This window comes from Felis catus, chromosome B1, assembly GCF_018350175.1.
Source record: "Felis catus isolate Fca126 chromosome B1, F.catus_Fca126_mat1.0, whole genome shotgun sequence".
Lineage (NCBI taxonomy): Eukaryota > Metazoa > Chordata > Mammalia > Carnivora > Felidae > Felis > Felis catus.
The window spans coordinates 11,471,368-11,496,074 of NC_058371.1; the positions used below are offsets into that span (position 1 = coordinate 11,471,368).

Sequence of the window (24,707 nt, forward strand, 5' to 3'; positions counted from 1 at the left end):
CCATCCATTCACTCCGCAAGTTCTACCTGCACCAAATGTTATCTTCTGTCGCATGCCCAAGGATGTCAGTAAGCAAGTCTCTGCTGTGCCTCATGATCACATTTTCTTCTCCCTTCTGTCCTTCTTACCAGCTCTTATTTCAGCACCCATTCCTCCGCCAGATCCTGCCCCCATTTCTTTGTTCTCTGCAGCAAAACCCCTTGCATGACTTCTCTCTAGACACGATTGTCCATTACTTTTGCCCTCATCAGATTTTGGACAGTCTCTCCATTCAAACTGTTTACGGTGGAGTCATCAATAACTGCCATATTGCTAAGTCTAAATGTCACTCCTCAGTCTTCATTTTAATATACCCGTGCCTGGCATGTGGCTGTTGTGTTTTTTTACCATCTCATTGGTCACTCCTGGATTTCCCTACTTGATTTTCACTTTTTCTGACATCTGGATGTTGGAGAGGCCCGGGGCTTAGTTCTGGACACTTTTCTTGATCTTCACTCACTGTTCTGGAGATCTTACTAGCGTCACACAAGAAATAGCTCCATGATTGAAAAGAAATGGTGTGCTGGGTTCAGCTAAGATTGGAAGCAGCAGCTCTCTTGTAGGAACAGTGGGTTTGCCGATTAGGACTGTTGTGCACACATAGCTGCCTAGAAGCTGAGGAGTTGACAAGAGAGTAATTTGCTCATCAACCTCATAATTCAGCCTTGGTATGGAAATGAGCCTGCACTATGAATAAGGGTGAGTGTAACCAGAAGGGAGAGCCTGCTAAATTAAGTGCTCCTATTCTTCATATTTAAGCTTTTCAAATCTTTTTTAAAAAAATGTTTACTTATTTGTTTTGAGAGACAGAGAGAGAGAGAGAGAGAGAGAGAGAGAGAGAGGGAGAGGGAGAATCCCAAGCAGGAGCCATGCTCAGTGCAGAACCCAATGTAGGGGTCAATCCCATGAACCTTGAGATCATGACCTGAGCTGAAATCAAGAGTGGGCTGCTTAACCAACTGAGCAACCCACGTGTCCCTCAAATAAATCTTTTTTTAATATGAAATTTATTGTCAAATTGGTTCCATACAACACCCAGTGCTCATCCCAACAGGTGCCCTTCTCAATGCCCATCACCCACCCTTCCCTCCCTCACACCCCCCATTATCCCTCAGTTTATTCTCAGTTTTTAAGAGTCTCTTATGGTTTGGCTCTCTCTCTCTCTAACTTTTTTTTTTCCTTCCCCTCCCCCATGGTCTTCTGTTAAGTTTCTCAGGATCCACATAAGAGTGAAAACATATGGTATCTGTCTTTTTCCGTATGACTTACTTCACTTAGCATAACACTCTCCAGTTGCATCCATGTTGCTACAAAAGGCTGTATTTCATTCTTTCTCATTGCCAAGTAGTATTCCGTTGTGTATATAAACCACAATTTCTTTATCCATTCATGTGTTGATGGACATCAAAGAAATCTTTTTTTCAACGTTCATTTATTTTTGGGACAGAGAGAGACAGAGCATGAACGGGGGAGGGGCAGAGAGAGAAGGAGACACAGAATCGGAAACAGGCTCCAGGCTCCGAGCCATCAGCCCAGAGCCTGACGCGGGGCTCGAACTCACGGACCGTGAGATCGTGACCTGGCTGAAGTCGGACGCTTAACCAACTGCGCCACCCAGGTGCCCCAATCAAAGAAATCTTAATATGGATTTTAGGCCCATAAATTTGGCAAAATCAAATTTATATGTTTATATTTATGTACATGTGATGTGTGTATTATATAACTGTATCTATATAAAGAGAAGAAGGAGAAATAACATATAATACAGGTACTTTGAAGTAAATAGAATAACTAGAATGTGGTAAGCATTCAATAAATATTTAAACAGTTAACTACATAATGACTATTTGATAAATTGGTTTATTTGGTTTGCACATTAATTCCAGTCACTCTTATAAGTTTTAAAGTGAGCATTTATACAATCATGTGCATAAGACTAACCTAAAGAAGGCATTGTTAGCTTCTGCTAGAGCCAAATGCAAGAATTATCTTTATCCCTTTTAGCTTCCCTAAATTTTAACCTCTACTAAACACTAATTCATAGTCTAATTAGAACAGACAGATAGTCTTCAATACTTAACCTCTTTGAGCTTAATTTAATATGATTGTATACAACTTCAGGATAATGTAAAAGAAAATGCAATGAAATGAATCATTTAACTGAAAAAGAAAAGGTTTTTTGTTTTTATGTGGGAGCAGGTACTGCTCCTTGAGACCTTCTCTTCAGAATGCTTTACCAAAATATTTAAAATATATAGGATAATTTAACTAGCTTAACTTTCATTCAGTTATCTACAAGTAAAGGCTTAGTTCTTGCAAAAAGTGCATACGTATGAAATGTTTTGTACATATGAAAACTTGGATGGGGACTCAGCATCAATGGGCTAGTTGTCTCTCCTCTTTTTCAGAATGAGGATGATTCCTAATGGCAATTATATCATCATCGCTATTCTCTCTCTCTCTCCCTCTCCTCTCTTCTGTTTTATCTCTTTCTCACTCCCTCTTTTCATCCCTTTCTCCTGTCTCTCTCTCTCATGCCTGATTTTATTATAAAGTTACCTTGCTTCCCTCAAAAGGCTGAATTTACGTTCACCTGCAGGTTTTCAAAAAAGCCCCAAGAAGGACTCTGATTGACCTGCTCCGGGTATAGGAGTGCCCTGTCCTGAACACAGTGGCCAGGTATAGACACTATGATTGGCCCAGCCTGGTTGAGATGCGGACTTCAGCGGCCACAGAGGTGAAGTGTCGTGTGTATCAGCCCTTACCAGGGTTAAGGAGCCAGCAGTCTGAATGAAAAGGAGTATTTCTGGTCAACCTCATTGATCCCTCCAGTCCTTGACAATTCTGTTTTTCTTTTTTTTTTTTTTTTGTAGTCTTTCAATCCCTCCAGAACTCTTCATTCCCTACCCAGCCTGGGCCCCATGTTTGGTCATGAAAAGTATTATTTCACCCCAATCTTTGGTGTTCTTCATGGAGGACAAAGTCCTACATTCCGGTTTCCAATAACATGGCATCAATAACAACATTCACCTTCTATATTCTTACACCCAGAACACAAATCTATTTGGAAAAAGTCACATGGTAGTATAGTTAGGCCCATTATAAACGTTTTGTCTGTAGTTGGGATATCTGTCAACGCTCCTCTGTCCATTCATTGTCCTTTGTCAGCTCACACTGTCCTTCTGCCTGCAGTGATCTCAGGCCTTCAACTGTCTCAAAATCGGAACTCTTGGCCCCTAGTGGATGACTTTTCCATCACTGATAGAGACTACATCATTATTTCAAGCATATGGAGTGGTTCTTTTATCTTGCTTCCCCCCATTCCATCTCCAGTAGTATTTACAAACCTTTGTCCCTCTACACCTTTCTAATCTATTTCCTTTTTGTTTCAGCAGAGAAGAGCTGCTTCAGAGCCAAATCATTTGCTCCCATGATGAACCCAAACCTCTCATGCTTCCTCTGAGGCCTGGACCAGCCCATCCCTTGTCTGTCTTGTGTCAGCAATCCTTTTCTGAGAACTAGTTTTCAAAATGATCTCAACTCTGCAGTATTTACAAATGTTTGAAATGAGACTCAGCCATCCTGCTGTGTGGCATGCATGTGCTTGGGCACACACTCAGCACTCCTCTTGGGCCGTGCCTCCCTCCTCAGTGACCCTCCTTATTCCATGGAATTTCTTGAAAGACCAATTTGCAGTCACCACCTCTAGTCTTTCAATGCTGATTACTGCTCAAGCAGTTGCCTCCTGGCTTCCCATCCTTAGCCCATAGAATTGTTTTATAAGGATCCAACAGTTTCCTGTTTGCCAAATCCATTGGGCATCTTCAGTTACCTTACTGGACTTTATTTTAAACTTTATCTTTGCTACGTCACTTTCTTCTTCACACTCCCAAGCTTCATTTATTTTTTATTATTTTTTATTTTTTAAGTAATCTCTGCACGCAACATGGGGCTCAGACTCACCAACCTGAGATCAAAAAACACGTGCTCTGCCGACTGAGCCAGCCACGTGCCCCATGCCTCTCCCATTTGTATTCTTTTCCCTTAGGACTCATCATTTTCATTGCTCCGATATTTTATTGCTCCTCATTTTTGTTTTTCTGTTACCATCACACTGATACCCTCAACCATCATACTTTCCCTGGGATTATATTGGCACTCTTAACACCTTGAGCATTTCCATGTGAATGTCCTTTTCCATAATTATTTGGAATTTTCAAAATTGAACTCATCATCTCTTTTCCCCTAAAATGATAACTTCTTCCATATCTCTCTTTTTCAGTCAATAGTACCAGTATCTCATATAATTCCTGATATTATTAATAAGAATGCCTAGCTAACATTTATTGAGATCATAGTATGTACCTCACTGTGCCAAGTACTTTATATGAAGTACCTCAACTAATATTAACAGTCTATAAAACTGATAGCACTTAATTTGTCATTTACATTTTTGGTAACTAAACTTAAGTGTGTTAAACACTGTGCCAAAGTCACCTAGGAAGGGTGGCGTTTGGATGGTAATTGAAGACGTGTTGAACCATGTGGTACTTCTTCAGCATGGTCTTTGATTTCTCTTTAATCCTCTGGTCTAAAATAGCACCTTGCATTGTTATTTTACTTCCCCAATATCTCTTGAACATGTTCTCCAAAAATCACTTCATCCCATCAAAGTACCCTTATTTATGTGCTCATTATCTCTATGCCGAAATAGGCCATTCCTTACTTTCCTCAGAATTAGACTTCTCAAAGACTTTATTCAAGCACTTTCCAGTGATTAAAAAACACAGAAAAGAGCAAATCAATACAACACACACACAAATCTGAGGATGTTCTTCCCTTCTCAAAGCGTTTTTATGATTTCCAGTGTTTCTGAGAAAGATTCCAAGCCCCTAAACATAACTTGCAAGGTCATGTGGATCCAACCTCTATGCAGACATGTCTCCAGCCTCATCTTCCACTGCTCCAACTCCTAGTTTCCTTCTTTTCATTAGTAATACAAACTGCTTGTGGTTCCTCCTGTACCTTATGCTGTTACTGACTCCTGGGCCTTTGCTCCTGTAACCACGTCCTCCTGCAAGACCTACTCCCAGCTTCTTTCCCCTGAACTCAAATAACACCTATTGTCCCCTGCCAATCGATCAACTCTCCAATACCTGCTCTTTCTAATGGACACTTCCTGGCCTCCAGACTTTCACAACTTTCACAACACAATAAGCATCCATTGTCTTTGTTTCCTTACTAACTTCTACATATTTCCATTAATGAACTTGCAATTTTGTTTTATGTGTATTTATTTCTATCTAGACTGGGCTTCTTGAAGTTAGGGGCTGAATTCCTTTTATACCCCATTGCCTGACCCCAAAAGACTGTGTTATCTTAATGTGTTAGTTAACTTCTCCTCAAGTAATAAATGTTATTACTTCATGAAGGAAGTGAACTTTGAGTTGGATCTTGAATAATTCGTTTAGAAACTGATGGAATAAAGGAGAGGAAGCATATTTGAACCTATGCTTGACCATCATTGGGATTAATTCGATTATATCTTCCATTTATAGTATTCCATGATATCTCACACCGTGTATTCTACACTGTATTTTTCATGAAACCATTCATGTGTAAGAAGATGAAATAATGGTCTAGATTTGGAAACAAACCTGTTTCCTAAAATCAGCTAATATTGTGATTAATTATAAGGTACTTTAAAAACAGCACTGGGTGAGATGGCATCTGTGGTTGGCAATAGACATGCTGTGGGTAATTTATTATTAAAGACCTTTAAAATTTTAAAAACCCAATTAAAAAAACCTTATAATTGAAGGGTAGGAAAATGCTTCTTTAAAAAGCATCAGTAAGATTAGCAATATCACACAACCTCCAGGCAAATGCTGATCTCAAATAATAATAAATTCTCTGCCTATTTCTTGTGTGAGTTAAATATCATTGAAACAACTGCACTGATTACACCTCAGGCTACCATCATGTTAGATTTCTGTAGATAATAAAGGATGGGAGACTTGCGCACAGAAAAATGAAGAAAAGGAAGATTCCATCTTTAGAAGGGGTGGTCTCTTTTGTTCCTTTCTCTCTGATCTGAAGCAGTTGCTTCACCAATGGTGCTATCACAAGAATTAGTTTGTTTCTAAGTTGTGTTAAGTTCTTGCTACCCACTTAGGTGCACTTGTCACTCTCTGCTAAGCCTGCCCAAATGTACACCACCATTACATTCAAAGCTTGAGGGAGCTGGTATCATCTGTATGTATTTCCCACGGCAGGACATCCTCTGGCTTCTGCACATGGGCCATTTCTCATGAATTTCTGAGTTCAATGATGATAGTGCCCAAATAGCATCTGGTTCATATCACCTCTAAAGATAACAGTTAAGGATCTCTTTTTCATGTTAAGCAAAACTGATAGTATGCGTGCTTGTGTATATAGGGGTGTGTGTGTGTGTGTGTGTGTGTGTGTGTGTGTGTGTGCGTGCATGTGTGCATGAGTGTGTAGATCTGAGAAGCAGGAGGATGGATCAAAAATAGTGCCAAGGAAAGAGTGGAAAGCAGAAATGTTTAACAATGCAGAAAATCATCACCCTTTAAAATGCTATGTATTTTTATTTGAAAATAAAGACTTTTAATGAAAATATTATTGCAAAATTAATTAAATCCTGAAATATTACCTGGCATTTTAGTTTTTGGTATGATTTTCTTATTGATATTTCTTATGATTTATTTAATCACATGTTTTAAGATTTGTTTGCTCTCCTGATTCCCTTAGTTTGTTGATTTCTTGGAGAAATATTTTTATCACTTACACAGTTGCTAAAGTTGTAAAAACTATGAGATTGATAAAGGCAAATCAATTGAATTATTCTAAGATATGCATATATATCTCTAATAATCCCAACCTTTTCATGGAGTTTTAGTTTTTCGAATGTAGCTTATGAGTGAAGAAATAAGTTAAGGAATAAACTCCTTTGACTAGTGGGATAAAATATGCTGATGAATTAGGAAATGAAATGTTTCAGAGAACTATCAGACTGGAGGAGGATGTGTTGTTACTTCCGGGAAAACATTTTCTCAGCAAAATAAATAAACATAATTAAATTTTTTTCATGTGTATTTATTTTTGAGAGAGACAGAAAGACGGAGCATGAGCAGAGGAGGGGCAGAGAGAGAGGGAGACACAGAATCAAAAGCAGGATCCAGGCTCTGAGCGGTCAGCACAGAGGCTGATGTGGGACTTGAACTCATGAACCGTGAGATCACGACCTGAGCTGAAGTCAGACGCTCAACCGACTGAGCCACCCAGGTGCCCCTACACATAAGTTAATAGAAAGTGCCCTAGAAGGTTTGGCAGCCATAGCGCGAATGGAGTAAGACCTGATTATGGTGAGGCGGGTTTATTTAGAGGCAGAATTATTTCCTCAGTCTTCATTATCTGCTTAAAAAAAGGCTAAGAACTGTGGGTCTTGTCATGGTACCTATTCTGAAGTCTTTAAAAGGGGACCTAATTTTAAAAATTAAAGTTTGCCGGTCCAATTGAGTGCCATAAACGTCTCTATTATTTCTCTATTTTTTGTACCAGCAGGAGGCTTGTTCATAGTGAGAGTTGCTCAAATTCATAGAGAAAAAATGTCCGCTTTTCTATAACTGTTATGTTTTCCATTTAAACACAAGTAAAGGAATCTCAGACATTTTGCTACCTTCCTTGCTGCTGAAGTGAGGCTTAATGGCAAAAATCATTGTTATGATATATATGTAAATATATAAATCATCTATTTCTATCATCTATCTGTCATCCATATCTATCTATCTATCTATCTATCTATCTATCTATCTATCTATCTATCTATCATCTGTCTATCTAAAATAAGCCTTTGGTGTGATTTTCTTCCCCTACCAAGTAGCAAATTTCCAATTAGAGGTACTTGTGAGATATAGGGAAAACAAATTTAATATGTGGTGGCACAATTTAGTTACACATTTATAATAAAACTTCCTTAATTTAGTATGAATTTAGTATTTGTAATAATTTGTACTAAACTTAAGTTCACTTTTGTATTACCAATAAGGAAAAAAGTTTGCTGACAAGATGAAATAGAAAATATGAAATACACGTTTTAGGAACAAAAAGCCTTTACATCACATTTGTAGCAACAATTTTCCGGCAAAAATATATGTTGAATAAGATGATTTCTTAGAAACCCAAGTGTTTTACTAGGCAGTATTTCATAATTAAGATTATTTTAATAATACTTACATTTATTTAAATATTTTCTAATTTTTCTCCCTGAGGGTAATGTCCACCAGTCAGTAGAGAATTGCCTAATTTTTATCTTTATTTCTTATAAAAATTTCATGAGTTCCAAAAGACGTAATGCATTCATTATTTTTATTTTTACATTTTGCTGTCTTCTTCAATTTTGAAGAGATCAATATCTACAAATAGATGATCAAATGGACAACAGGAAAAGTGGAAGTGGTAATTTGAGGTATTACTGTAAAATCGTTTCAAGAATAATTTGGTCTTTTGCAGCTGGTGCAAAGTTTTATTGAAATCATGTTTAAATCTATAATCTAGGTTGTGCCAAATTTCTGTAAAACTTGATCACTGAGAGAGAAATTAAATTTGCCCATTTCCTATTCCTCCTGCTTTTGTCTGGATGATTAAAGAATCAGCAAGACTCTCTGTGCCTTTTTTCATATTCTCTTCCTTGGAGCTCCTGTGATTTAGAAGATCTCAATTTTTGTCATTTCTTTATTTCCTTCCTCAGATCTTGAGATTGAAGAATTTGTCCACATACTGGCCAAAAAACATGTCCGAAAACAACTGCATCGTCCTTCTGTTGACAAACTAACTTCACCTTCCAACCTTCCTTCTGCCGCATTTGCATGCATATTGTATTAGGATGCAGTGGCCATGTGACTAATATGGGCCCTGCTCTTGTACAGGACAGAGACCTGCCCCACTCACACCAGCGCTGCATTTATCTTAAGAGCCCTTCCAGATCTCCTTTGTAACCTCGGAAAACTCTTTGGCGTTTCCAGCTTGGTTTCTGAAATAATCCCTGATCTGATTTCCTAGACTCTGAAGGGATCCCCACCATCCCATACTACATGACTCAAAAGCCGTCATAGTTTTAATACAAAGATACATTATATTTCCTCATCTTCTGTCTTCCATGGTTTAGCCCATTCTGTAGATCTTGTTATCCCCTCTTTCTTAAAGCTGCTTTTGTTAAGTCAACTCTATTTATATACCACGAACAATCCCTGTTTTTAATCATTGATTACCTGTTTCTGTTACAGTGGTCTTATTCCTCTGTACTACCTGACCGTATATCACTTACCTTTTAAGTCCCCCTGAAGTCTGGTTATTCTTGGAAGACTTTACACCCCTAGTGATCATTTACCTTCACCTTTTCTGTAGTCCTGTTGCACAGAAGGAGCCTTCCAAAGCCACTCCTCAATTGTACATCTAATTTTTGTGGCTCACCAGGCTTATGTTTATAAACCCTTGAATGATTTCCCATTATTCTCATGACAAGCTAAAACTTAGATCATAGCTCACAAGGATCTATCTGTAACTGTCTGGTCTCTCCTTATCTCAATATTGGCATCTCTCACATATACCGCATGTAGCCATACAAAGATACATCATCTTTGTAGTTAGGTTTTGGTTAGGCTGGATGCTTTGCATTTCCACAAATAGTCTAGCCTTCGTCAAGCTGGTAGGCCTTTGGGCACACTGATTCTTCTACCTGGAACAATCCCTTCCCATCGGAATATCCCCTATACTAGTGCAGACTTTTGATGGTCTAGACTGTCATTTCCCTTGTAAGTCTTCATGTATCAGGCATATAGAGGCGGGGATGTCTCCTCTGGCCTTGCACGATACTCTGTAGTTGTCCTGTCTGGGGCTTACTATCCTATGATGTCTTCCTTTTTCAATGTATGGATGTAGAACATGCCAATCCTACTCAACATTTTATTCCCTGCATTTAGTATCCATTTGTTAAAGTGTGTTTGTTGCTTGTTTGTTTAAATTTTCCCCTCAAGTAGTTTTTTAGCTCTCCGTGAAGCTAAAACATGTATTTTAATTATATTATATTTAGTAAACTTCCTAAAAATATGCCCAGTAAATATATTATCTCCGTTCACACAGGAAATGGCAATAATTAAATATGAATTCTGAAAAACTTTTTATTTCTTAACACTCATGGTACTTGAGAAAAATGTATTCTTACTTTACATGTGGATAAGTTTATTTGCAGTTAAAGGCATTGTGAGAATTCAACAACATAAAGCTTAAGAAAACAGAAATTTTCAGCCTTACATTCTTCTCAATTTTGAGAAAGTCACCTTATCAAGAGTACATATTTCTGTAGGTCATTTCTCATACCAGGCTTCCGATAAAATAGTTTTCATCTAGTCTTTTTTCAATCTTGTGTGGTTTAGAGGTAGTCCTGAAAACTCTTTGTTCAGTTTCTAATTCATCTTTCTGGTGTCTCAGGACCTAAGTAATCATTCAGTTCTTCGGGAGCATCTTAGATAATATGGTGATAATCCGTTTTAATCTCATTTTAAAGCTGAATGTTAATCCAGGTGATCCCCGAAGCTTGTCCTGTGCCCTTGGGAGAAGTTCATTCAGCTTTTCTCATTTTCATTATTTTCACTTATAAAATATGAGTCTTGGACTGGATGATCTGTCAAATGTTTTCCAACTTCTAGAGTGCATGCTTTTAAAATAAAATCTGTGTATGATCTCAAACATCTGATATAAGTCTGCAATTTGGAAATTCCACTGTTGAAATAAAGTTCATCCTTAACAAAAACTCATTTTATCAAACAAGAGTCCTTTTATTTAACATGTTTCAAAATATAGGGAGTCTCTGACTCTGCTATTTTATGTATAATCTATATTATTTAGTTATTACAGATAATAGAACGATTAACACAAAGTAGCCCAAGAAACAAAAATATTTATTATGGTTGGAAATCTTATTTTCAGTGCCTTTTTTCTATCTTGAGAATGTTCTGCCATTATTTAGGTTTCTTTTTTAAAAATTTTTTGAAATGTTTATTTTTGAGAGAGAGAGAGAGAGTGAGCAGGGAAGAGGCAGAGAGAGAAGGAGACACAGAACTTGAAGCAGGCTACAGGCTCAAGCACAGAGCCCAACACAGGGTTCAGACCCATGAACCGTAAGATCATGACCTGAACCGAAGTTGGTGACTTAACCAACTGAGCCACCCAGGTGCCCCTATTTAGATTTCTGTTAAATACATTTGTTGGGTACATTCTGTGTACCATGCAGTGTGCGGAACATGTATAACTGTAACTCACCGGTGAGTCAGCAGACGTGGCTCTTGATACAATGGGCTTCCTGGCCACAGAGCTACCCATTAAGATTCTAGGTGCTTCCCTAAGGTGTGCTCCAGGAAACCGTTTGTGGTTCTCATACACTGGAAGCGGTCCTTCAGTATTTAAAGAAGAACACTTTGCTTCCCCTCAGAATGACGTAAGCTTAGCCCAGAATTCTCTGTGGAAAGATGACCTAGATTCCCATACCAATTCCTTGAAAATAAACATTTTCCCAGGCTACTAGTGTGCCTTAGCAAACTTGGGTGAAATACTTTTCATTTCTTAAACTATAGCTATTCCCTAAACCTGGAACCCAACTTTGTATGGTAGCCAATCATGTCTTCTATATACTAACTATTATTATTATGATTAATTATTATCATCATTATTACCTCAGTGGCTATATTGTTCTTACTTGTACTTATATAGTGTCCCTCCTTGTTACCAGTTTTCTCTAACACTGAAACTGAGAATTTGGCCTACCCTTTCTAGCCGGGACCGTGGATTTTTTAAATAGATTTTCCATCTCTTCCTGAGCAACATTTAGCCTCTAGTACTTTCCATTGAAAAAAAGGAGATGATACATTTAACAGATCTTTACAAGTCAACTGGTTACATAGGTTTATGCTTGTCATACAAATATTTCCCTTGTTCTCCTGATTTCTTGGAAGTATTCAAGCTTTCTTCTCCTGGTCGAGTGACAGCAATTTTGATGGAGAAAGTGGGAAATGTTGCTTGCATGAATTGTAACCCTTTTCTTGTGACTTAAGAAAGTGAAGGAGATAGAAGGCAGAAGAGTGGATGGAAAAAGGAAATAAATGGTAGGGCAGGTTAAGAAAATGAAAGAAATGGAACGTAAAAAAAAAATTAAAAGGTGAGAAAGATTACCAAGCATGTGCTCACATTAATGGAAAAGTAAAGGAAATAAAGTGAAGAAGGAGCAGGGAGGCAGTCCTGTCCATCGTCCTTCCACCTGAAGGGCTCACGGAAGGGAGTTTTCGGCAAGTTGCTGGCAGCAAATGCAGTCCTTCGACTCATGTCTGGAGACAGCTCAATAAAGCACTTTTTCCTTTTCCAGAAATGCACTGATGTGCTGAGATTAAAGGAGAGGTAGGCTCGCCCCTAGTCCTGTTCTGCCAACCACAGGCTCGATCCCCATGTCATTTCAGTCGTTTCCCATAGCCACAGAGTGGGACGTTGCAACTCTCTCATTGGTGCCGAGGCTTTAGGAGCTGCAAAATAAAAATGTAACAAAAGTGGTTTATGTTTAACTCTACTTCAGTCAATAGACCCTAATTTCATAGGTACTTGATCTGTTTGACTTTGGTTTTTCAAGATAATACATATTTTTGCGCCAACCCATAGCTTGTGTTCAGGGACTGATTCAGTGCAAAGGAATAAAAGGAGTTCAGTGTTTTGAAAGATTTTTTGTTACACGCAAAAAATATCATTTCTAAACTTAGCAACTGTTGGAGTAATTTGATAAAAACTATAAACACCAAATTTTAATTATTTTTTACAATCTTCTTAAAATTCGGTAATACCTACTTGTGAGTAAATATTTCATTTTAAGTACAGCTGACTTGCCAACTGTGCAGAAACGCTGTTAGTATTGTATGAGAGAACTCAAAGTTAAATTAGGTTGCGGAATTTTTACTAAATATAATTTTTAAAACTTTAAAACATTTCCCTCTCATCTTGACTTTAAGTAATTTTCTCTCATCTTAGTTTTAAATAATATCGTCTACTGAAAACTCGCCACAAATAGGAACAAAAATATTTTAGCTAACTCCCTGGGATGTATATTTTTATAGGGTTTGGTTTTAACTATGAATAGAGGATAAGCTTAAACCAATCACAGTATTTAACTCTAACACTGAAACTTTATTGATATTTCTCCCGGGAGATATCATGGGGATATATAGGTACATGATGATATAATAACAGAAAGATGAAAAAAAAAAAAAACAAAACCTAAAGCAAAACATTGATTTCCCGTTACTAAGCACTAGATTATTCACAGTTCTTTTGAATTCAAAATATCAATTTAAGATAATGTGAGCAATTCACAATAGGGGGGAGTGACTCCTTTTCTTAGACTCCTTAAGATATTTTATATTTGAAGTCACAGTGTTTTTTTAACTAGATTTATCGATTCCAAAAAAAAAAAGGACTTCATGATCTTCGTATCATTTTCTACAAGTATTTAATGATTGTTTAATGGAACCACTTGCCTTCCAAGTGCCTGTGGTCTTTTACAAGAGATATAACATAGCCCTTTATCTGCAGTATATGGTAGAAAGTAAAATTCCATATGGATAGTATAAAAAATTGCCTTGAGAGGTTCCTGTGTGGTTCAGTCAGTTAAAGTTTCGGCTTCAGCTCGGGTCGTGATCTCATGGTTCTGTGAGTTTGAGCCCGCATCGGGCCCTCTGCTGTCAGCACGGAGCCTGCTTCATATCTTCTGTTTCCCTCTCTCTCTCTGCCACTGCCTCGCTCATGTGCTGTCTGTCTCTCTCTTCAAAAAAAAAAACATTTAAGAAACTATAAAAATAAGTAAAGAAACAAAAATTGTCCTGGGAGTCTGGAGAGGTAGATTATTTAGTTTTTAGGGGCTGATACAATTTTAGAGATGACCCCTGTCAGTCTCCTTTTATTTTAAAGTTTGTGAAATAGAAGCGAAATCGTTACTTTCTAAGAAAAGTGCTGTGGTTATCCTACAACTTCACTGATGTGTTTTGGTTGGAAGCAAAGATGACAGAAGCATCCTAGGACAGCAGTAAGTCTGAGAAGATCAGGTCGAGATTGCAGTAGAATGAGTCGCGTTGAGACCTGCCAACAAATCGCGTCACCCGGGCGCACTTTCCACATCTACCAAATGAGGGTTTGCAATACATTAGTACTTGTAATGTCCTGTCCAGTTCATCATTTTTATGATTATATAAAAGGCTATTAGGATAAATGAAATATCTGTTATGATTCAATGAAGTCTAATTTTTAAAAAAATGTATTGGTTTTTGAATTTGGTTTTAGTTTCAGTTGTTAAACAGAATATGCTTCAAAGTAGAGGCACTCAACCTCATTTTATTTATATTTAGTGCCATCAGCTGGCATATAACAATGTGCTTTTTCTAAGGGGTTTACCACTTCTGTTATATACTTTAAACTACTGATTTGTTTATCATAGTATTAAAGGTAGCTTTTAGGCTGGTGCAGGTTATAAGATCACAAATCCCGAATTTAATGAAGTAGAAATTAGTGACGTTTTATTTCATTTTTCTCACATCATCATACAATAAAAACCACACTGGCATTTTATAATATCTGGAGGACATGATGAAATAGAGAGACTATTCAAATAAAATCCGTGCACCGTGGCTAATGCTGGAAGGCTGACAGCTGTAGTAAAGAGTAGATCACAAATTCATTAATGAGGGCTCCCTTTATAATTGAATTACCTGGTCTTTTATCTGTTTCAAGTAATATGTTCTTCCATCAGTGACCATTTACTGAGTGTGTGATATGTTCAGGGACCCAGCTAGGAGATGGAAGGGGCAGATGTGCGAGGCAGACTTCCAGAACAGGAGCTGGTGACGGTCAAAGCTCAGTTAGAAGCATGAGGGTGCACAGTCAGTCCACGGTGGAGTGAGAGAGGAGCCTTTAGAAGGATGTGCCTGCACTAAAATCAGGTCAGCCGAGTAATGTGATTTACTTGGCCCTGACTTCTAAGCCTTTCCACTTGAGCAAGAGGTAAAAATAAAATGGAGAAACCAGAGGGTGCTGTTTGTCATTGCTAATATCGATAATAATCTTCTGTATAGATTACAGATATCTCACATCCAGAATTTTATTTGGTGCACAAAACAAGTATCTGGTTATGTATTTTTTATGCTCCATTTGTATGCAACATGGACTTCAGTTTGAGTCTATATTAAATTGCGTTACTTGTGGACACGTCTAATACAGAAGTAGGATGGGCCAACTAGACGGTCATTTGAGTGAGGTTTGATTTATTTGTCATAAGATAAAGCCTCTGGCAGGAAAAAAGCCCCAGGCAGAAAGAGGTTGGCTCAGAGAGGAAGTCTTGGTTTCTGTAGGAAGGTAGAATTCTCAGGGCAGCATGGCCACTGGCAATTGCATTTTCAGTACACTTCCCCTCCCTTCTGCCTGTTTTCACTTTTTGTGGTGTCCTTTACCCAGGGTCTACTGTGATCTGGGAGCAGGTGACCCTGCTTCTAACAAATTGTCAAGTCACTAGTAACCTGATGCTACCTCATAATGCCTGTATCATTCGCTGCACTTCATCTCATCACACAGCCATTTTATCATCTCCCTTCACCACAAGAAGATGAGGGTGAGTACTAGATAATAAGGTATTTTGAAAGAGAGGCCACATTCACATAACTTTTGTTACAGCATACAGTCTTTGTATTACAGTGTATTGTTATAACTGTTCTGTTACTAGCTACTGTTAAGCTTTTACTGTGTGTAACTGATGGATTAAACTTTATCATAGACATGTACATATGGGCAAAGACGTAGTATACATAGAATTGGGTACTCTCCTCAGTTTCAGGCATCCACTGGGGGTCTGGAAAGGAATCCTCTGAGGATAAGGGGGCACTACTGTATTTCCTGAGCTATTAGACCTGAGGTTCCCAGAAAACACGAGATCTGTATGTAAAAAAACTAAAATTAGACTTTGACAAACTTGCTGAAATATTACTATGCAAGTAACATCACTATACAGATGTCTCTGAAATAAGATTCTATAAAGAGGACAGAAAATATTTGTTTTAGTTGGGGTTCTTCAGGGTAGCAGAATCAATTACACATGTATAAGAGGAAGTTTATCATAGGAACTGGCCTATGTAATTATGGATGCCAAGTCCCATGATCCACCATCAGCAAGGTTGAGAACCAGGAAAGCAAGTGGTCTAATGAGAACCAGAGAATCACTGATAAAAGTCCCAGAGTCTGAATGCCCAAGAATCAGGAGCTCCAGTGTCATAGGGCAGGAGAAGGTGGACAACCCAGCTGTACTGAAGAGAGAGACTTTATCTTTTCTCTGCTTTTGTGTTCTGTGAGGACTCTCAGGAGATTGAAGGATGCCCACCCACATTAGTTAGGGTAGGTCTCTTTACTCAGTCTACTGAATCAAATTCAAATCTGTCCAAGAAACACCTTTACAGACACACCTCAGGGCAACATGCTACCAGCTATCTGACCATCCCTTAGCCCAGTTAAGTTGATATGTAAAATTAACCATCACAAGATTATTTCTCAAAAACTTGTCTAAAAGCTGCTATGTAAATAACTTATCTAAAGGCATTGATGATTCATATGATCAGTGGTAACATCAACACACCAAGAGCAGAAGAGATCTAGAAATCCATAGGATCTTCTTTGTTTGGGAAGCATGCAAGAATAAGGCTGAAAATTCTGGCACCTGCTTTAATAATCCGGATGCTGGGCAGAAACCATAATTCTCAGTGACACCTAACCAATACCCTGTAAAGCAATAGTCACGACCAGCAAGGAAAACAGACAATGGACAGATGACCAAAGAGAATGGACCTATTCATGGGGTGTGTTCCAAAGGGTTATTTTCTCTTGGTTTTGCCTGCCTTCACATGTATGGTTCCACCAACATCTCAAAGTATTTCCTTTTTCTTTATTTTTTTTTAAATTTAAATCCAAGTTAGTAAACATCTAGCATAATAATGATTTTAGGAATAGAATTTAGTGTACACATAACACTCAGTGCTCATCCCAACAAGTGCCCTCCTCAATACCCTGCCCATCTAGCCCATCCCCCATCCAACACCCCGCCAGCAACCCTCAGATTGTTCTCTGTGTTTAAGAGTCTCTTACAGTTTATCTCCCTCTAATCTCTAAGACTGAACACATGGAACACACACTAGTCTTTTCTGTGTATCAGTTGCTTTGCTAAAGTTCTTGGAAGATGGGCATTTACATTCTAGTATTTCAAAAGGAGTCCAAATTAACTGATAATTGCACTGCTGACATTGTATTACTTATAGCTTCTTCTTAAAGTGGTAGAAAGGCAGGGTGGATTTGTGGAAAGAACACAAGCATTGGTTCAAGAGATTAAGCATTAGTTGGGAGTGTTTTGAAGTATGAACTGGGGCTTCCCAGTTTCCCTACTATAAGCTTTCCAGCCACAGGTAGAATGGCAAGTTCAGGGACTATCAGGGGAACTCACATGATTACCCTAAACAATCACCTATAGAGACCCAGACTAATGCTTTGTAGTTTTTATTTGAATTTGCTAAGCTATCATGTTCTTCCTCAAGATATCTTAGTGTCACCATCAGTCAAGTCCTGATTCAAAAGTCGCCTTCTCAGTGAGGACTTCCCATTTCAGATTACGCAAATTCCAAGGCTTCGCCCATTGTGGCCTTTGCTTTTCTTTTTCCTGCAATTTGTCACTCTCAAACACGTTACTTATCTCCCTTATTTATTTGGTTCTCTGTTTGTCCCCCGGTTCTGACCCCCACTGGAATGAAAGTTCCATAAGATGACTTGGTTTTGTCTCTTTACGTTGCTGTGTCTTTAGTACCTGAAGCAGTGCCTGACACAGAGTAGCCGCTCATTAAATATGGGTTGGCAGGTTAAGTAACGAAGAGAAATTTCAATATTGTGAGGAACAATGCAGCAAATTGAGTCCAGTGGGATGTAAAAAAAAAAAAAAAGCTATGTATTATCACTAAGGATGTTTACTTTCTTCACTGTTTCTTCTGGCGACCATTGCCATGACATGTTGTCTCAGTTTTTGCTCCTACTCTCCTTTTACAGCACATTCTCCACCGAGGAAAAAGACGTTTGGTGTTTAGCTCTGGTCCTCCTGGAACTCTCATTACTCTTTAACTAAACCCAGAGTCTTCCTCCAGCCCCATACCTCCAGACTTGCTCCAGCTGGCCACATGCCCTCCATGATTCAATCTTCTGCCTCACTGGCTTTCTTCATGTTCCGCAGATCCACCTAATTATTCTACCCTTTGGTATTTGTGCCTGTTCTACTGGGGTATTTCTTTCTGCTTGGAACAAACCTTAGTTTGGCTGGCTTCTGTGCATCACTTATGGCTAAAAATTTTATATTTCAAATTGTAGCATTTTAAAAATAAATATATATGATTATAATAAAACAGGCCATAATAAAAAGCATACATTAACATTTTTGATAATGATAGATATTTATATTATAAATATATATTTATCAATATCTGAAACTTGAGGCCGTTCATATTGAAACATCATTTTGACATCAAAAAATCACTAAATACTTATTATGCAATGAACCGGAGAATTGAAAAGAGTTAGGTTATGATCATAGTAGTGAGGAGATATAAAACGAATACCCCAGTTTGTTAGGAGACTAAAGCAATATCTAGTATTTCTGAACTCAAACTATGTCAAGGACTATTTATATCAATGGGATCCTCACCACAGCATTTCGATGTAGGTATGAGTGCAATCATTTTATAGATGGGAAACCTGGAAATCAGATGATTTAAGTTCGTTCTTTGAGATCTCACATATAGAAAATGGGTTCCCAGGGCAGGAATATGTGGCTTCAAAGCTCATGCTGCGTCTCCAAGATGAAAGAATTCTTGGATGGAAAAGGAGCGCCATGGGGGTGAGGGTTAATCAGAGCGCTCTGTGGTCAGAAAAAGCTTTCTGCAGGAGATGGCGTTAAACTAAGTCTGGAAGGACCAGGAGTGCAAAACTGAGGCTGAGAAAAAAAAAAAAAAAAGATAGTTCTTTCTGGAAAATGCAAGCACTTCAAACTAGTTAGAACACAGAGTCTGAAAGAGAGTGGGCGGACACAGATGTGTGCAGTGCACAGACGTTTGACTAAATCCTGTGGGTAACCACAGTGTCAGGTAAGTATTTCAATAAAATTATACATTGACCACGGGTCTATGAAAGATTGGGTCGAGGAAGAAATCCTTAGGAAACCTGGCAATATTCCGGTGAAGAGGTGATCAGGATCTTGAAACAAGAAACAAGGATTACACATGGAGAACACTAGACATGGAATACATATTTAGCAGGTGAAATCACTTGGAATTATGGATTGCTTAGATGTAGGGCCTGAGGCAGATGTAGGAATTTAAAATAAAACCCACGATTCTTGGTAAGATGCCTAAGAGGATTGTATGCCATTAAGGAATTTAACAGGAAGAACAGATTTTTAGGGAAATCTATTTTCTATGTTGTTTTTAGTTTTAAGCCCCTGAGGAACACTGATATACTCACTAAACCATTTAACATATAGGTTTGGAGTCTGGAACACAGTTTAGATGTGGCTCCAAAGACAATGACCGGCTTTAAGTCCCAACCTGAACACTTAAAATCTGTACAACCCTGGATAAATGATTTAATTTCTCTAAACTTTAGTGTGTTCATCGATCAAATGGACAAAGTTACAATACCACATAGTGTTCCCATGATAATTGGATATTATAATCTGTAAAACACATGTAGAACATTACCTAGCAGGTGTATTTGTGGGTGTGGCCACAGTTTTCATTACTACTTGTTATTTTGCTTGGCAGGCACACAGATTTATGAGTGGGTTAATATATTAGGCAGTGCAGGTTGAAGACCTGATATGAATGAGATCAACTAGGAAGATAGGATGACAGGAGAGAGGAAAACTAGGAATAAACCCTTGGAAACATCTGCACTGAAGACAAAGATATGAGGAGAGAAAACTTACTGTATGCTGTGGTATAATTAATCTGAGGGCTGGAAGAAGGGAGTGAATGTTGTTGAAGAAGCCATAGGAGCTGATAAAGAAATGAAGGACTAACGTGTTAAATAGGGAAGACGTATAAAGAAAAGGAAGTGATTTGTCAATTTGGAAGTAGTAAAAGGGTTTCAATAGAATGATAGGGTCGGAAAAAAGAAACCAGATTGCGTCAGTTTTGAGAAATTCTTGGGAGGTCTGCATGTGGAGACAGTGGGAATAGGCCAGTCATGATTCTTTAAATAGGAAGGCAGTACAGATACTTGGTGGGGAAGGTCTTGAAATGGTACAAGGAAAGGGAATCTAAACCTAAAATTCACACATTTGTTATTTTTTAATTAATTTATTTTTATTTTAGAAAGAGAGGGAGAGAATGGGGAAGGGCCAGTGGGAGAGAGGCAGAGAGAGGGAGAAAGAGAATCCCAAGCAGGCTGTATGCTGAGTGCGGAGCCTAATGTGGGGCTCGATCTCATGCCCCTGGGATCATGACCTGAGCCAAAACCAAGAGTTGGATACTCAACCGACTGAGCCACACAGGTGCTTCTAACATTTACCTATTCAAAAGATACTAATCAGAGATTTTGAGTAGATTTAAGGATAGTGCAAATATCCCCCCTAATCTAATTTCACTTCCCATCTGTACCCTCTTCACCCCAGCCAGGGGAAAACACGAATTCACCTTGTTTTCTGTAGATTTGCCTATTCTGGACATTTCATATAAATAGAATCGTAGAATATGTGGTCCTTTGTGATGAACTCATTTCATTCAGCGTAACGTTTTTGAGGTGCATCTGTGTTGTAGCATGAATCAGCACTTCTTTGTCTTATTTTCTTTTGTTTTGTTTTTGCTGAATAATATTCCACTGCGTGGATATGCCACAGTCATTTCTCAGTTGATTGATGTTTGGGTTGTTTCTCTTTTTTGACTCTTCTGAATAATTCTGCTATGAACATTCACGTACAAGTTTTGTGTAGATGCATGTTTTCGTTTTCTTGAGTATGTAGCCTGGTGTAGAATTCCCAGGTCATGTGGAAATTCTTTAAGTGTTTGGGGAACTGCCAGACTGTTTTCCAAAGCAGGAAGATCATTTTCCATTTACTCCAGCATCTATGAGGCTTCCAATTTCTTCACAATTATTATTTTTCCCAACTCTTATTTGTTGTTGTTATTCTAGAATGAAATTGGTTTTATGCGATAATTGCATTTTCATATAATATCGTCAGTGTTTCTGTTTAATCTGTGGAGACCTTTTCAGTAAAGTGAACCTAAATTTATAGCCATCAATTCAATTGTGAATCAGAAAAAAAGTTACCATAAATTCAGGACAGTATTTCCTGTGGCATTCCTGATGTCGGGGGCTGACAGGATATTTAGACTATATACAGTTGTGTGCATGATAACAAGGGAGTCATTTTCGGCAGTTACGTCAGGGTCAACAGTATGGCTAATTTGTAAGAACAGATATGGCATCATCACCGCTGTCCAGTGGTTTAGAGCCCCATGGGCTGCAATGTCAGATGCGAAGTCCACTGCGATCGGGCTGCTAGTAGGATTGTTTTTGTCGTATTTCTTCTGTTAGATTTTTGCTCTGATCCTGGATATTGCCTTCCATTGCTTGTCCCTGCCCTTTAAAACCTTTTAATATAGTTCTTTTCTGTTTCAGTCTGGGAAATTCAGTGTTCCTGGCTTATAACTTAAATATTTTGTGCCATAAATCTGTGGTATTATTTTCATCACTGTGACGTAGGATACCAAAGCTGCATAATCTTTTCATGGAAAGGTAACATCAAAGGAATATTATTCAGCAAAACTAAAGGAGGGCCCTTATTCACAGCAGCTTTATTTGTAATAGCTGCAAGCTGGAAATGGCCGAGATGTCCTTTAATAGGTGAAAGCCTAAATAAACTGTAGTCTAATCATACCCTGGAATACTAATTGGCGATATTAAAACAACAACAACAAAATATTATCACACAAAAACTTGGCTGAATCTGCATGGATTTCACTAGATAAAAAAAAAAAAAAAAAGATTCCAAATAGTTACATACTATGTGATTCCATTGTATACAAAACTTTTTTGACTTGGCAAACTTATAGACATGGAGAACGAATTTGTGATTGCCAGAGCTCAGGAATGAGGGGTGGGGCAGGGAATGGATTTTGTAATAAGAGGTAACATCAGGGATCCTTGTCGTGAAACTGTTCTGTATCTTCTGTATCTTGACTGTATCAATGTTACTGTCCTGGTTGTGATAATAGTACCATCGTTTTGCAAAATGTTCCCATTGGTGTGAACAGAGTAAAGGTACAGAGTGTATCTCTGTATTATTTCCTATAATTCCATGTGAATCTTTAATTATCTCAAAACAAAAATCTCTAATTAAAAAGTGCATTGAAAGGTATGCACCTTCTATTGAGAAAAAGACCTGATCTAAAGTGATTAGAACCTTATTGTTTCGATTTGTGGATTTTCCAAAGCAAAATACATATCATTGTGTATTAAGCTAAGTTGCTTCTTGCATTAACTTTTTTTTTTTTTTTAATCACAAGCAATTTGAGATACCTTGGTGTCTTGTTGCCCTGGAAATAATTTAGCTCCCCGACCCCAGGGGATGAAACAGATAAAGTTTGGGGGGAAAAAGCCTTCTTTAAATATACCATTCATCCCAGATCAATGACACTTCATTTAATATTTTGAATATCAAAGAGAAATGAAAGCTGCATAATTTTCTTTCAACAAATAAATGAAAGAACTAATGACATCTATCAGTTATGTGCATACTGGCACGGTCAATGAAAAATAATTTGGGACAAGCCTTTTTTGAAAACTTTGAGGATCATAGATTTTTAAAACTATAGAAATGTTACTTTACTGGTGAAAACAATATTTGAAAGAAAGATCTCAGTTTGTGCTCTGCAGTGAGTGGAAAACCATCACAAGCTTGATAGATTATCTGATTTGGGGTATTTGGTAAAGAAGGAAGCCTCAACTCTGAATCATGATTTTTCATGAGACGCTTTGTCATCGGGGATTCTGACAAAAATTCTTAAAAGTGTTATTTTTTTTTTTTTGCCTGCCCTGAAATTTGTCAATGTACAGAATGTCAGGACCTTCTTAAGAGTTCTGCTAAGAAATGAAAGTGTAATAGAATATTTAAGGCTTTCAAGGAAACGTCTTCAAGCACCTGGTTAAAATTCAGGCAAAATTAATTTCTTAGAATAAAAAATACAGTATAATTCTCAGGCTAATATAGGGAGAATTAACTTGGCCTGAATAATGCCTGGATCATTTGGCTGAAAAGGAAAAATCGCCTTTATTTAGGGCTGTGGGGTCATCACGGTAGTGATGCTGAACACAAATATGAGCTCCTTTAGCCAAATTGCCATTGCCAAGAGAGATTAGAGACAGATATCAGTTCAGATTTCCCAGTGCTTGAAAAGTGAAGCCTCATGTAGGCTAGGATCAAAGTCGGTAAAGACTTATACATTTATCATCTGGCAGGCTCTGCAAACACCATAAAACAGTGCAAATAATTCAGAGTATAAATTCTTAGATGACCTTAAATAAGAAATCTGAATTCATAATCCTTTCTTACTGACACAGATAGGGACAGTTGAGGAAGGCCTTGCTGAAGATAAGCTTCTTGAATTGAGGACAAAGAATATAATGGGTCTGGCTTCAGATTAGCAGCTCTGTCGTCCTTTTCCAGGGGACTGTCCTCCAGCAGTGTGACCGATGGAAACGCCAGGCTTGTGGGTTTTGTTTTTGTTTCTATTTTTTATTACCTTGATTTTATAATCAGGTTGTTCTCTTACATACCAACATGAAAAGTAAAAAATGATCAGATGATATTGGTAAAAAAACTGATGTTACAGTGTTGTTGAAGAAGATGATTCCAGTTTTATTTTAAAACACCAACTATAGGGGCAACTGGCTGGCTCCCATCAGTAGAGTATGCAGCTCTTAATCTCAGTGTCATTAGCATGAGCCCCATGTTGAGTGTGGAGAATACTTTAAAAAAATTAAACGGGGTGCCTGGGTGGCTCAGTCAGTTGGGCATCTGACTTTGTCTTGGGTCATGATCTCACAGTTTGTGGGTTCGAGCCCTGTGTCAGGCTCTGTACTGACAGCTCAGAGTCTGGAGCCTGCTTCGGATTCTCTCTCCCTCTCTTTCTGCCCTCTTCCTGGCTCGTGCTCTGTCTCTCTCTGTCAAAAATAAATAAACGTTAATTTTTTTTTATTAAACAAACAAAAAAACACACCAAATATAACTGTGTGTAAGTAAGTATGCTCATGTAGGTTTATCACTTTTTAGGGACAAATTGTCAGGATAAACCAAAACGGTAATAATGATGGTCTCTGCGGAGTGAGATTTGGGGAAAAAGTTATGTAGATATGTACTTTTGGAATAAAAAGTATTAAATGTATGAAGAACAGGAGTGGCATATGTATTATCAAGACTAAGTCTAAGACATGAACATTTCAGCTTTTTCAGGAAAACAGACTGCAAAATCTCACAGAAATCTACT

General features: G+C 38.0%; 1 long non-coding RNA gene across 3 annotated transcripts in view; it reads left to right on the top strand.

The window, feature by feature from the left end:
• The window catches only part of LOC111560086, a 673,456-nt gene that overhangs the window by 222,728 nt on the left and 426,021 nt on the right, over positions 1-24,707 (top strand). For all 3 annotated transcript variants that reach the window (XR_006597321.1, XR_002741596.2, XR_006597320.1), the window contains exon 5: positions 15,601-15,754. This is a non-coding gene — a long non-coding RNA (uncharacterized LOC111560086). The remainder of the gene's footprint in view (positions 1-15,600; positions 15,755-24,707) is intronic.